Source organism: Panthera leo, chromosome D3 (genome assembly GCF_018350215.1).
Source record: "Panthera leo isolate Ple1 chromosome D3, P.leo_Ple1_pat1.1, whole genome shotgun sequence".
NCBI classification, from domain to species: domain Eukaryota; kingdom Metazoa; phylum Chordata; class Mammalia; order Carnivora; family Felidae; genus Panthera; species Panthera leo.
Window position 1 is genome coordinate 75679110 of NC_056690.1, and position 13478 is coordinate 75692587.

Below are 13478 nucleotides of genomic sequence, written 5' to 3' on the forward strand. Positions count from 1 at the left end.
TTATCCCAATTATCCACATTGATAGGAGGGAAGAATGACACTGACACCAAATTCAAAAGTCATGCTTAGTTTTATAATGCATTTCATACTTCTATTTGAATATACCTGAATCATTTGTGGGAGTTACACTTCACATAAAATGTCCAAATTGCATATTGAAGACAAAGCTGAAGGACTCTGGAAATGAAGAAGCCTAGACTAGGCCACTCTTTCCTCGTGCCCTTGATCTGGGTTGCAGTTTCCTCTCGTTTAAAATAAAGGGCAGGACTATTCTGTCGTTAAAGCCCCTTTTGGTCCAGTTAATCTCTCCTTCTGAAGTGAAATAGCATCCCAGGAAATTCACCTTCATCACCTTCTCCTTTTTCATTTCATGTAGGGATGGACTGTCTCATTCCAAAAAGCTAACTCAAACAGAGATCATTCTTCATTTGTATTTTGATCCACAAAGACATTATTAGGACGTTTCAGGGTGGTGTTTATAATGTTGCCTGTAGGTCTTTGGTTCATTCTTTCATTTGGTCACGTCTCTTCTTGCTCATTTTATAATTGTGGAATTATGCTGGCACGTCTGTAGTAAATCCCATTTTGATCTCTCATTAGCTTTTTGACTTTGGGCAAGTGGCATAAGTCATTTCCCTAGGCAGCAGACTCTGAGACAGATTTGTGTGCGGGAGTATTCTCGTGATCAATACTTTTAGGGAGTGAAAAAAACAGGATTGGGCAGAGCGAGATGTTGAATTGCATTTCAGTTGCTTAGGAAGCTCCAGCTCATCCCAGGGAACTCTGGGACCAGGATGGCCCTTCAAACTGTCCTTGAATTGGGGCAAAGGGCTTGGCCTTCATATCCCTGTGTCCTTCAGTCACTGGATCCACAGTGCCCTAGGGAGGGGTGTGACCTTGGATGCGGCAGCTCTCTTCATGTCAGCGCAAATCCTACAGAGGGACTCGACCAACACTTTGTCAGCCACTGACCCCAAGAGCTTGGGGGCAGAGTGAGTTCTTCAGTTGTGGAGGTGAGGGGATGGATAGCCTCTCCGGGCTTCCACTCGGCATGTTACTAACTTATGTGTGCCCTAGTTCCCTCTTTCTATCAACAGAAAGGAAAGAGGGGCTACCGTTGAACACGCTTTCTACTTCAACAGCTTACGCATCGCTTATCACCCTGCAAGACAGCTGTTTTCTCCAACACCTAGCATGATACGAAGCACATTCACAATAGCTGATTATTGAGCATTTACTCTGTGCTGTGTACTTTACATATAATAACTTATTTAACTTTATAATCCTTCCAAATGGGTACTATTACTGTTATCACTAAATAGAGGAGGAAACGGAACCTTTGCCCAGGACTCACCAAAGTTTTGTGAAATTGGATTAACTTTTCTTTGTGTAGACAATAAATTAAGGGCATAGGTTAAATGCTTTAAGATCCTGCTAAGTCTGAACACCTATCTTGCAACTTTAAATCAGTATATTTTCTTTTTTGACTATTAAAAAATGTTTATTTAACAAAAAAGTTCAACATGAAAACGCACGACCTGATTTTTATATTGTAGTGAAATAGGTGCTAGGGAGACGGGGCACGTGGAAGCAGTCGATTTCTTCCAGGAAACACCCATTGTTTATACTCCTTCCAAGACTTGTAACATGAGGATACTATTTCCTCGAATTACCACCATTCCAATATTGTTCTGTTGCCATCTCCACACATTGATCTATCACAAGGTTCATAGAGGGATCGAACCCCTGCCATATTCCATGGACGTGTCTGCCACCATTTAGTTTCAATGATAATTTCTTGCCCATAAATATTTCAACTCGGGAGGGTGAGCTTTGCTCATGGTGTCTACTCGGCAAGCTCAAAGATGCTTCCAGACAAAATTCCTAAATCAGTATATTTTCACCATTTCACATAGGTGTCTTGTGTTACAAGCAAGTAAGATTCAGAAATGTGGCTATAAATAAGAAGGGGAGGTCAGCAAGTAACAGGTCACCTGTAAATATGAACAACTCTTGACTCATCCTTTGGGGATGTGCTGCTTCCCTGGAGATATAAACATATACAAAATCCACATCGCCATACTTATGAAATGCCTTGCATCTATAGTGTGAAATATTTTGATTAGAGAAAATGAGTATTTTTCCCCGCAGTGGGTCTTTAGCAATACTGTAATGCCGAATGCCAGGTTCTTTAGCGGGTCAAGGTTTTTTATGACCTCACAGATGTTACATGTGGAAAACACAGTGTTCGTGTGCATTTTTGTGTCTGTTCTGGGAAAAGGACCCACAGTTTCATTCAGTTCTCAAAAGAAAGTCATTAAAATAAAAATGGATAAGAACTCTTAAGAGTTTGTTGGAAAAAACTGCTTATCTGTTAATATAATTTTTAAAACAACAGAGTTATAATCATATTGATTAGATCAGCTGTCACACCACCAAATGGAAGGCAAGCCTCAGTTAGACACTACCTCAGGAATATTTTAATGTTATGAAACTTTTATGTAGAGTTTTTATTTTCTGGTACTATGTACCGTTTGATTTTATTTTGTTGTCATTTACTATTGTTGACAGTTTTTCTCCAGAATGTCTGTTTAATGAATATGTTGATATTGGTTGAGGTTGATTCTATAATGGATCTATTTCTTAAATTTTAAGGTAAGAAAGTTAAGTCAAATTTCAAATGTTTTATCAGCAAGATTAGGACAAAGTCACGGACTTGCAATTAATAACAAAACTCGTGGTACTTGCAAGTTACGAATGAAAGTAGCCACAAGGATGAGGAACACATCATGCCATTTAAAAGGATAAACAGGGGCGCCTGGGTGGCTCAGTCGGTTAAGCGTCCGACTTCAGCTCAGGTCACGATCTCGAGGTCCATGAACTCGAGCCCTGCGTCAGGCTCTGGGCTGATGGCTCGGAGCCTGGAGCCTGCTTCCGATTCTGTGTCTCCCTCTCTCTCTGCCCCTCCCCTGTTCATGCTCTGTCTCAAAAATAAATAAACATTTAAAAAAAAAATTTTAAAAAAATTTAAAAGGATAAACATAACAAAAATGGAGATTTTCACTGCATACAAGCAAGTCATCAGATGGTATGATGACAGCCCCTGAGCAGGGCTGTAGCCGTGGAGACTTCCTTTGTGTTGCTTTCCCTCGTGTTTCTAACCCTGACTTCCTGGCCCTTGGCGGTAATCTGCTTTCCTGTCTTCCTACTCCGCGGGCCACCTCATTCACTCATTCTTCTCATTGCACTGACTCAGCGTTTCATCGTCTTTACCACCACTTCTCATTTGTAATTTTACCTTTGAAAATCACCCTTTGGGGGCACCTGGGTGGCCCCGTTGGTTAAGTGTCCAACCCTTGGTTTCAGCTCAGGTCATGATCTGTAGTTCATGGGTTCGAGCCCCGCATTGGGCTCTGCACTGCAAGTGTGGAGCCTGCTTGCGATACCGGCTCTCTGCTCCTCTCCCACTCATATTCTCTCTCTCTCTCTTTCTGTCTCTTCCCCCTTCCCCTCTCTCCCCCTCCCTCTGTCAAAATAAGTAAATAAAAAAAGAAGAGGAAAGAAAATCATCCTGGTTCCAGATGCCATCTGTCTTGCTTTGCTATACACCTTCCGTGTTTAGAAGGTGCCTGGATGGCTCAGTTGGTTGAGCAACCAACTTTGGCTCAGGTCATGATCTCACGGTTTGTGGGTTCAGGCCTGCGTCAGGCTCTGTGCTGACAGCTCAGAGCCTGGAACCTGCTTCAGATTCTGTGTCTCCCTCTCCCTCTGCCCCTCCCCTGCTTGTACTCTCTCTCTCTCTCTCTCTCTCTCTCTCTGGAAAATAAATAAAACATTTTTTAAGAAAAGAAAAGTAATTCCTCACTCTGGCTATGCACTAAAATCTGGAATGTTTCCAAATGAGCCTTTCCCTGGCATTCTTATTCAGAAAAATCAGGCATGGGGTTTGGGTATCTATGTGATTTTTAAGACTTCACCAGTAATTTTCATGTGTAGTCAGAGTAGAGGCATCCAGTAGACTATGGAATCCTTTAGTTATTTTAAATTGAGTGTTCTATGGTAGTTCCAATCATTAAACTACCTTAATGCACAGTATGTACTCTAATTTTTTGTTACATTTAAAATGGAAGAGATAATGGGAACTAATCTAAGTGAATAAATGACATTTATATCACTCTCAGACCTAATTCTTTAAGCAGTTCAGCTTTTTTATTGGGATTTTATTATTCTGGATTGCTCAGGGTTGAATCTTGACATTACCACTCAGTAGCTGTGTGGCCTTAAGTGCTTTGTGGCTCAGTTTCTTTAACTTGAAAAATGGGGATAATAATAGTACCTACCTCACAAAGTTACTTTGAGTATTAGGTAAATTAGTATATGTAAAGCACTTGGTAAGTGCCTGGCACTTCAGTGTTAGCTGAACGTTAGTATTTTAATGTTACTAGAGATGTTTATAGAAGACTAAGGAAAGGAAACAGCTCCTTTTAAGAGCTGTTTGCTAGGACATTTAGAGTGTATATTACTACTCTAAAAAGTTGTCTTAAGAACCTTATGAGATAGGGACACCTGGGTGGCTCAGTTGGTTAAGTGTCTGACTCTAGATTTCCGCTCAGGTCATGATCTTGAGGTCATGAGCTCGAGCCCTGTGTCGGGCTCTGTGTGGAGCCTGCTTAGGATTTTCTGTCTTCCTCCCTCTCTCTCACTCTCTCTCTCTGCCCCCACCCCCCGGTCTCCCCTTCTCTGCTCACATGCTCTCTCTTTCTCTCTCAAAAATAAATACATAAACATTAAAAATAATGAACCTTATAGGATAGGTATTAGTGTCAACATTTTCTATATGAGAGAACTGTTACAAAAAAATAACTTCTTTTGAATTATCTGTCTTGTAAGGGATTTGAACCCAGATGTATTTTACCCCCAAAGCCGAGGAAATTCTTTTCTGCAACACATGCTGATTCTATTTGTGGTAAAGCCCATTAGTTCCTAGAGGATTTATATGAAAATATACTTTTCTATGGCCACATTATTATATATAAATGTTTAAATAAAACACTGTATGTTTGTAATTATTTATTTATAATGGGATAAATTTCTATATGTTTATGACTTTGTTTCCGATTTTAACCACATCAACAAACTAAGCTCAGATCAAATGGAAATTTTCACTACTCCTTTGTTTTTACTTGTAAATAATTTATCTTGTATAACAGCTTTATCATTTTTAACTGAGACCTGACACTTGCATTATAGACCCTGTTTGCTGATGTAATCCCATCCTTGTTGTCCAAAAATAACTTCAATTTGCAGTTGGTTTTTTGTTAATTTATTACTTTGTTTCAGGTTCCTTTTCCATAGAACAAGTAAGGTGGACAAGGTTATTTCCGAGACCACTTCTATAAAAATCACAGAGTTCTATGAATTTATTACTGTATTATTATTTAATGCTGTAGAGTGCTAGTGTTTATTGCTGCCATGTGAACGTGGCTATCTTATTTTGATTGCTCTATACCAATTTTTCTGTCTGTTTCTATAGGCTCCAGTAGTCCATAGTTATGCCCTGTGTTTGAAGCTGGCCATCTTTAAAGTATTTTTCTGTCATCTTCCTTATGGGTACCTCATATCAACTTACCAGGCTATAGTCGTTTCTTTAAAATTAATTCTCTACATATATCGAGCTCTGTGGACATGTCTTATGTTGAATGTATCTCAGTAGCTGTATGTAACATCTGTAGTAGGTTGAGATCTATATCCTTACAATAGAGTACGGAGGCATTATAACAGTGTTTTGGTCTAGAATGTGATGCGACATTGGCGTAAGACTCTCCTGTCCCATCTAATGTATATATTAATATCCTTAATTCAGTTTTCAATTTTGATTTCAATTTTTAATTTCCTTTATTTCTTGTCACTGAGCTGCCTGAGTGGGTGATTCAGTGACAAGTCTTAGCATTGTAGTGCCAGTAGCAACCCCCCCCCTTTTTTTTTTCTTTTTGCAAAGGACATTACTTTTTCTAGTTTTTAAATAACCTTGATCTGAAGTTTTCTGATAGCACTGTAGAATGCTTCTTCTTATTTGTGTGTCTTCATCTACGTGTGCTCCAGTGTCACCATAGTTAATATATTTAATTCTATAAGTTCAAACAATTTTATATCCAAAAGGGACAATAGAGAACAGCTAGTCTAATCCCTTGAAAAGCTGCAACTGGCTGGTTCAGTAGAGCACGTGACTCTTGATCTCAGGGTCATGAGCTTGAGCCCCACATTGGGTGTAGAGCCGTAGAGATTACTTTAAAAATACACATACACAAAAGCTGCAAAACTTTTGGTAGATCTCCTAAAAAGACTTCCAGTAAGAAGTGAACGGACACATTTTGTGAACTTGTTTGTAGATTGCCTGCCATGTCCTTAGAAAACCTAATTTCTAGGACTCTGTGCAAAGGTCAGATGCCCAGGTCTATGTGTTATTGCTCTACCTCTGTCTTCCGTGATCATACAGCAAATGCTGGTGAACTTCTTAATGCCACCCAGGCCACTAGAGGACCTGGATGCTTGTATGAAATCAACAAATGTAAAGTTCCTTCCTTAAACCTTGGGTTTTCAAATTCTGTTCCGCAGAGCCCTGGGGCTCCTTAGAGGTGGCTCGGTGGCTGCCTGGGCTCTCAACGCTACTTGAAGGACAGTAGCACTGATTTTTGTGTGCTTTAGAAGTTGAAGTTTGGCATCACATTGTGTCTACAAAGAGAAACTGTCAAAGGTAAGGCTAGACTCCACAAAACAGATAGACAAACATCAGATCCATCAGGACATCTTACTGGCTCTGCCTTCAAGATACATAAAAAATTCAGCTACTTCTTACCACCCTTACTGTTATCACTCTGGTTGGCTACCTTCATTTCTCACCCGGTTAATGCCAAGCCTTCCAGCTTCTATGCTGCCCCCCTTATGCTAGCTTTTTCATGGTAGACACAGTATTAAGGCTTTTAAAACCAAAGGTAGATAATATCACTCAAGGGTATCCACATGGCTGGTCAGCAAGACACTCAAGAATCAGGAGCTTTTCCATCTACTAGTGAACAAAATAGAAAATGTAGAAAATGATGATTTTTTTCAAATCAGCAAGACCCTAAAAACCAGGAGGAAAAAACCTGGACAACCCAGGTTAAAAACAAACACATTGTGGGGCGCCTGGGTGGCGCAGTCGGTTAAGCGTCCGACTTCAGCCAGGTCACGATCTCGCGGTCCGTGAGTTCGAGCCCCGCGTCAGGCTCTGGGCTGATGGCTCGGAGCCTGGAGCCTGTTTCCGATTCTGTGTCTCCCTCTCTCTCTGACCCTCCCCCGTTCATGCTCTGTCTCTCTCTGTCCCAAAAATAAATAAAAAACGTTGAAAAAAAAAATTAAAAAAAAAAAAAAACAAACACATTGTCAGCATTTTACTATAGAAAGAATGTAGATGCCAAAAAATACCCAACTTACCCAATAATCAAAAGACTTAGAGGATAAGACAAATTTACTAGAAATACTTGGTTAAAATAATTATTTTAGGGGCGCCTGGGTGGCTCAGTCGGTTAAGCATCTGACTGCAGTTTTTAAAGCATCCAACTTTGGCTCAGGTCTTGATCTCACAGTTTGTGAGTTCCAAGCCCTGCATCGGGTTCTGTGCTGACAGCTCAGCAGCCTGTTTCAGATTCTGTGTCTCCCTCTCTCTCTGCCCCTCCCTTGCTCACACTCTGTCTCTCTTTCAAAAATAAATAAACATTAAAAAAATAATAATAAAATAAAATAATTTTTATACTGAATGGATAGTCGTGTAATTAAAATGATAGATTTTTATATTTTAAAATAAATATTAAAACCTCAATGATTATGACATCCATAGGAAGTCCTGTAGCTAAGAATAAATTTAAGAAATATGGAGGAAATTATAATATTTTACTGAGGGAAATAAAATTTGAGTAAATAAAAAGGCATGTAGTTCTTTGATGGATGATTCCATGTGGTCATTGTCTTAGTTATTCCCAAATTCATATGTGAATCTCACAGAAATACAATAAAAAATCTCAACATCATTCCTTTTTTTTTAAGTTTATTTATTTTGAGAGAGAGAGAGAGAAAATTCCAAACAGACTCCATGCTGTTAGCGAAATCCCATGAACCGTGAGATCGTGACTTGAGCCAAAATCAAAAATTGGATGCCCAACAACCTGAGCCACCCAGGTGCCCCCAACATCATGGTTTTAATAACTAGTCAAAATTATCCTAAAATTAACTTACCAGAGATCAATAGAATATTTGACTTATTTTGTTTTATTTAATAAACATGTAATATACACCTGTCACTGTAACTGTAACAGTTACCTGTAACAGGTAACTGACAAAAGATTCTTAAACACATTTATATTTGGGAAAAAGAAAAAACGGAAAAATAAATGCAGAGAAGAAAAATGCATAAAGATTGAAAAAGCACTTCACAGAGAGGGAATAAGAGTGGCTAAGAAACCTATGAAAAGATACTATGTCTTGTAATCAGGTAACTGCAAATTAAAAGCAAAATGAACTATCATTTCTCATCTACCAAACTGAAAGCTTACAGTGTGACTATCAAATTTTGATGAGGATTTGGAGCAAATAGAATGTTTATTATACTTGCTGTGGAGTGTAATTGGTTTAAGCTTTCGAAAACAGTTGGGTGTACTATCCCGTGAGTCTACTCTTCACTTATTCTAGAGAAACCTTTCCACCTGTGGGAAGAGTAATCGCCTCCTATTTTGTGGATTGCTTCTTGGTTACCTTGACAGTGTGTTTCAGATAACACAGTTCTCTGATTTCAATGAAGTACAGTTTATCGGTTATTTTATAGTTCATGCTTTTTGTATTCTAAGAAATACTTGCCTACCTCAGAGTCTCAAAAAATTTTCCCCCGTGTTTTTTTCTGGGAGCTTTAGCTTTTGCATTTAGGTGTATGTAATTTTCAAGTATGATGTGAAATATAGGTACAGAAATTCACTTGTTCGAGCAACATCTGTTGAAAGCATTTTTCTTTTTTGCTGCCATTAAATTGCCTGTTTTGAAAATCAGTTGATCTTAGATGTCTGGGTCTGTTTCTAGATCCTCTGTCCTTTTGTCATTAATCCCTGTTTATTCACTCCTACCACATTGTCTTGATGGCTTTAGCTTTAGAGTAAGTACTGAAATCAGATAGTTTTCCCCTTTGAGTTCTTCTGTTGTTAACTTATTTTGTCTATCCTAAGTCATTTGTGGTTTGACAAAAATTTTGGGATCTATTTGTTAGTTTGTCTAAAAAAGCGAAAAATGGGGCACCTAGGTCACTCAGATGGTTAAGTGTCTGACTCTTGAGTTTGGCTCAGGTCATGATCTCACAGTTTGTGGGATCGAGCCCTGTGTCAGGCTCTGCGATGTCAGTGTGAAGCTTGCTTGGGATTCTCTCTCTCTCTCCCTCTCTCTCTCTCTCTCTCTCTCTCTCTCTCTGCCCTTCCCCCATTCTTGCATGAGCGCGCTCTCTCTCTCTCTTGCAAAATAAATAAGCGTTTTTAAAAAATAAATAGGGGCGCCTGGATGGCTCAGTAAGTTAAGTGTCCGACTTCAGCTCTGGTTGTGATCTCGGGGTTTATGAGTTCAAGCCCCACATCAGGCACTCTGCTGTCAATGCAGACCCTGCTTTGGATCCTCAGTCCCCCTCTTTCTGTCCCTCCCCTGATGGTTCTTTCTCTCTCCCTCTCTCAAATAAACTTTTTTAAATAAAGAAATAAATGAGCAAAAAGCCTGTTGGGATTTTGATTGGAATTGACTATAATCTATAGATGAATTTTGGGGAGAGTTGACATGTTAACAATTTTGTCTTCCAGTGTGTGAATAGGCACTATTTATAACTTCTTCAGTTCCTCCTCAGCACTATTCTTTAATTTCTAAAGGTTTCACAGAGACTTTCAGGAGACTCAGAAGAAGAGGAAACAGAATGAGTCAGAAAAAATATTTGAAGAATATTGAAACTTTCCCAAATTTTCTGAAAGACATAAATTTACAGGTTTAGTAAGTTCAGAAAAAATCCCAAACAGTTGAACTTTAAGAGGGTCATGCCTCCAAACATCATAATTGTAATTTGTTTCCAGCTTTGACTATACTATTTTTCTTGTCTGCCTATGTGGTTGATAAATGATGCCTGTTGTTACTTTAATTTGCATTTTAAACATTTTAGGTTGGTTTTCTTGTGTTGTGTTTACCATTTTTTAGTTCATCTATGAATTGCTTGTTCTGTGGTGGTTGTTTTTTTTTTTTTTAACTGAGATATGATGGATATGTAACATATTAGTTTCAGGCATACAACATAACGATTGGATAATCTCATCACCACAGTAAGTCTAATGAATGCATCACCATACACAGTTATTAGATTATTCTTTTCCTTGTGTTGAGAACTTTTAAAATCTACTCTCAGCAACTTTCAAATATGTGATACAGTAATGTTAACAATAGTCCCCATGCAGTACATCACATCCCCAGAACTTATTTATTTTATAGCTGGGATTTTGTACATTTTGATCTTTCACCCATTTTGCCCACCTCCATCTTTGTCCTCCGTGTTATTTTTTATACCAAGTTCTTTACTTTGGTACTATTGGTACTTTTAAAATAGATCTATATACAAACATCTTTTCAGCTTATTGTTTCGTATTTACATTTTCTGATTCTTTGTGGTAGACATTTAAAATTTTTGTGTAGTCAGATCTTTAGTCTTTATTTTCATGTTGTTGAACCCAAAAAATAAGGAACATACATGCATATATTTTCATTCAGTTTGGTAGTCAATAATATGTATTCAGGGGTCTAGAATCACAGTGACGGGAGGTAATAAAAGTGGCTTTCCCAGTTACCAGTATGGGAAAATACTAGAATGAATTTTGAGCTATCAGTTGAAGTCATGGTTTTTTAGTATGCATGAAGACAGATATACAAGTATAGATATGTGTGTATATGTTGGTTAGTATGCAGGCATATATTTCCTAGCTGTGGTCACTGAAAGGGCCTAAGAGCTGTGACATCCCAGTAATACCCAGAGCTCAGAAATTGATTTTAAATGTGACTGTTTAATAAAACAATCCAGGACTCCTTGGAGAAGTGGTTGAATCCAGGACCGAGGCAGGGAAACCTGGAACATCTATAATGTCAAAAATTAAGGAAGGGCTTAAAATTGATGTGGGAAGGGCTTAAGGAAGGGCTTAAAGAAGGGCTTAAAATAGATGTCATAAGGACACGGGAGCCAACCTGAAGGTGCTTTCGATAGCCAAAAGTGGAATAATTTCAGCAACAAAATAAATGATATATTTATTTTATGGAATTATAACCCCTAGAACAAAATAAATACCCATGAGTCCACACTAATTAACTCTATCAAGAAAGGAAAAGAGACAACTCTTGCAGAAGAATTTTAGTTGATAAATATAGAAGCAATGAGGAAATACTAAATCTGCATTAGGCAAAGACCACAGTAATAATTGTTGTAGACAAAATCCACTAGTAGATGCTAAAAGCAGTATATTAACACAGGCTTAAACTATCTCCTCTCAAGATATTTATCAATAACAAAGGGAAATTGGAACTCCACTGTAATTGGTTACCATAACCAAGTGATCAAAGTTAACATTGTCAGTAGTGAAATACTCACCCTGATATGATACACTGAGAAGGAGTCAGTATCACTTATGTGGTATTATGGCCAAAAATGCGTAGCCTCGATGTAATTGTGAGAAAAGATCAGACAAACCTCGACAAAGAGACAATCTACAAAATGACCAATTTTCATCAAAAGTGCCTAAGGCATGAAAGTCAAGTGTAAGGACCGGTCATAGATTGCAGGAGGCTACAGAGACATGACAGTGAGATACAACATGAGATCCTGACGTGGGTACTCGAACAGGAAAAGGACGTGAGCAAAATTCAATTAAGGTCTGTAGTTTAGTCAGTAGTGGTCTACCAGTATTAACTTCCTAGTTTTGATAATCACAGAATGGTTATGTGAATTGACATTAGAGAAAGCTGGGTAAAGGATCTATATGAATTCTCTTTCCTATTTATGCATCATTTGTACAAGTCTAAAATTATTTCAGAATAGGACGTTTTTAAAAAGCTCTTCTTCCGAGATGGTAGGATAAAGATAGATTTATATTTCATAGTAGTATAAGTAATACTGCAATTTCAAAGTAGCTGAGGATGTTCACCATTAGAAATAGCAATTCTATTTTTCTATGGCTTTCCTTTTCAATGTCCCTCCCTCCAAGGTTTCTGAGTGTGTCATGCAACCCTGGGGTAGAAAGTTTAGTACAATTTTATTTATGGATTTAATAACAAAAGCATAATGATTAGAAATTCTTAGCATATTTCATTGTATTAATATGTAGGCTTTGGAAGGCAAAGCAGATTTTTCAACATTCAGTTTTATTCCATGTCTGTGAAATCTCAGTACTTCTTACCTATAATTCAGTGTTTTAGCTAGATGTGTTTTTCCCTAGGGTAGTACATGAAATTAATGTGAAAGAAAATATCAGAGTAAATATTTCCATACTCTGAATTTTGTTTATTGCTAGTCATAGGAAAAAAAGAAAAAGATGTTTCATGCAGTTCTTGATAAAGTTTTTAAGGTTTTATATTAGAGATACAATGGTGTGCTTCTAAGGTATGGGCCTAAATTTCTGAAAATTTTAAGGCATCTTTTGTTTTACATTTACAAGTTCTGCTCGAGCCTGTACAATTAATTGTGTTCCTTAAACCTACACTAAGGAAAGGCTGCCCATGGAAATTATATGGTGTTGATTTCTGGTAATTCTGGAAGGGAGATGGGAAAGACGGGAAGGTGTATCAGTCAGGAGACAGAAACCACATACATCGGTTATCTGAACAGGGAAATTATAAAGAATTGCTTCCTGGTAGAAAGGGGTAAACTACTAGAGGAAGTAAAATAGTAGCTACTACTTCATCTGAGGTGAGGTAAAATAGATACTGAAGGAACTAAGGACTCTTCTCTGAGATTGGACTTCTTCAAAGAGGGAAGCATCTAGCCTGTGAGATGTGGAGAAACTTGCCAATGGGCTTGGGCAGAAGTGGCCTGCTGTAGCCTTGGGGGTTGGCGGGGGGGGGGGGGGGGGGGGGGGTTGGGGGCGGAGGGGGCGGCGCAGGTAGGGGAGGTGAGGGGCAGCTTGGAACCTGTCCTGAAGTTGCTGGAGGGATGGGGGTAGCTCTGAAGGAGCAGTCTGCCATTTTCACAGGGAGGGAAGTGTCTCTACTCTTGCAGGATCACTCTGTTAACCTCCATTGACAAGCTTAACATTTTCCACTGGCTGGCAAAGGAGATACCTACAGAGCCCAGCTCCAGTATGGCAAAGTAGCAGGGGAAAACCGTGGATTTTTAGCTGAGATACTACAAATTGAAAACTGGCCCAGAAGAAATCATTTATCGTTATAATTCT

General features: G+C 38.6%; 1 protein-coding gene and 1 pseudogene across 10 annotated transcripts in view; one reads left to right on the plus strand and one right to left on the minus strand.

The window, feature by feature from the left end:
• WDR7 (WD repeat domain 7) overlaps positions 1–13478 on the plus strand; it is a 354022-nt gene that overhangs the window by 207795 nt on the left and 132749 nt on the right. The window lies entirely within an intron of this gene.
• LOC122203435 lies at positions 1335–2312 on the minus strand (annotated as a pseudogene).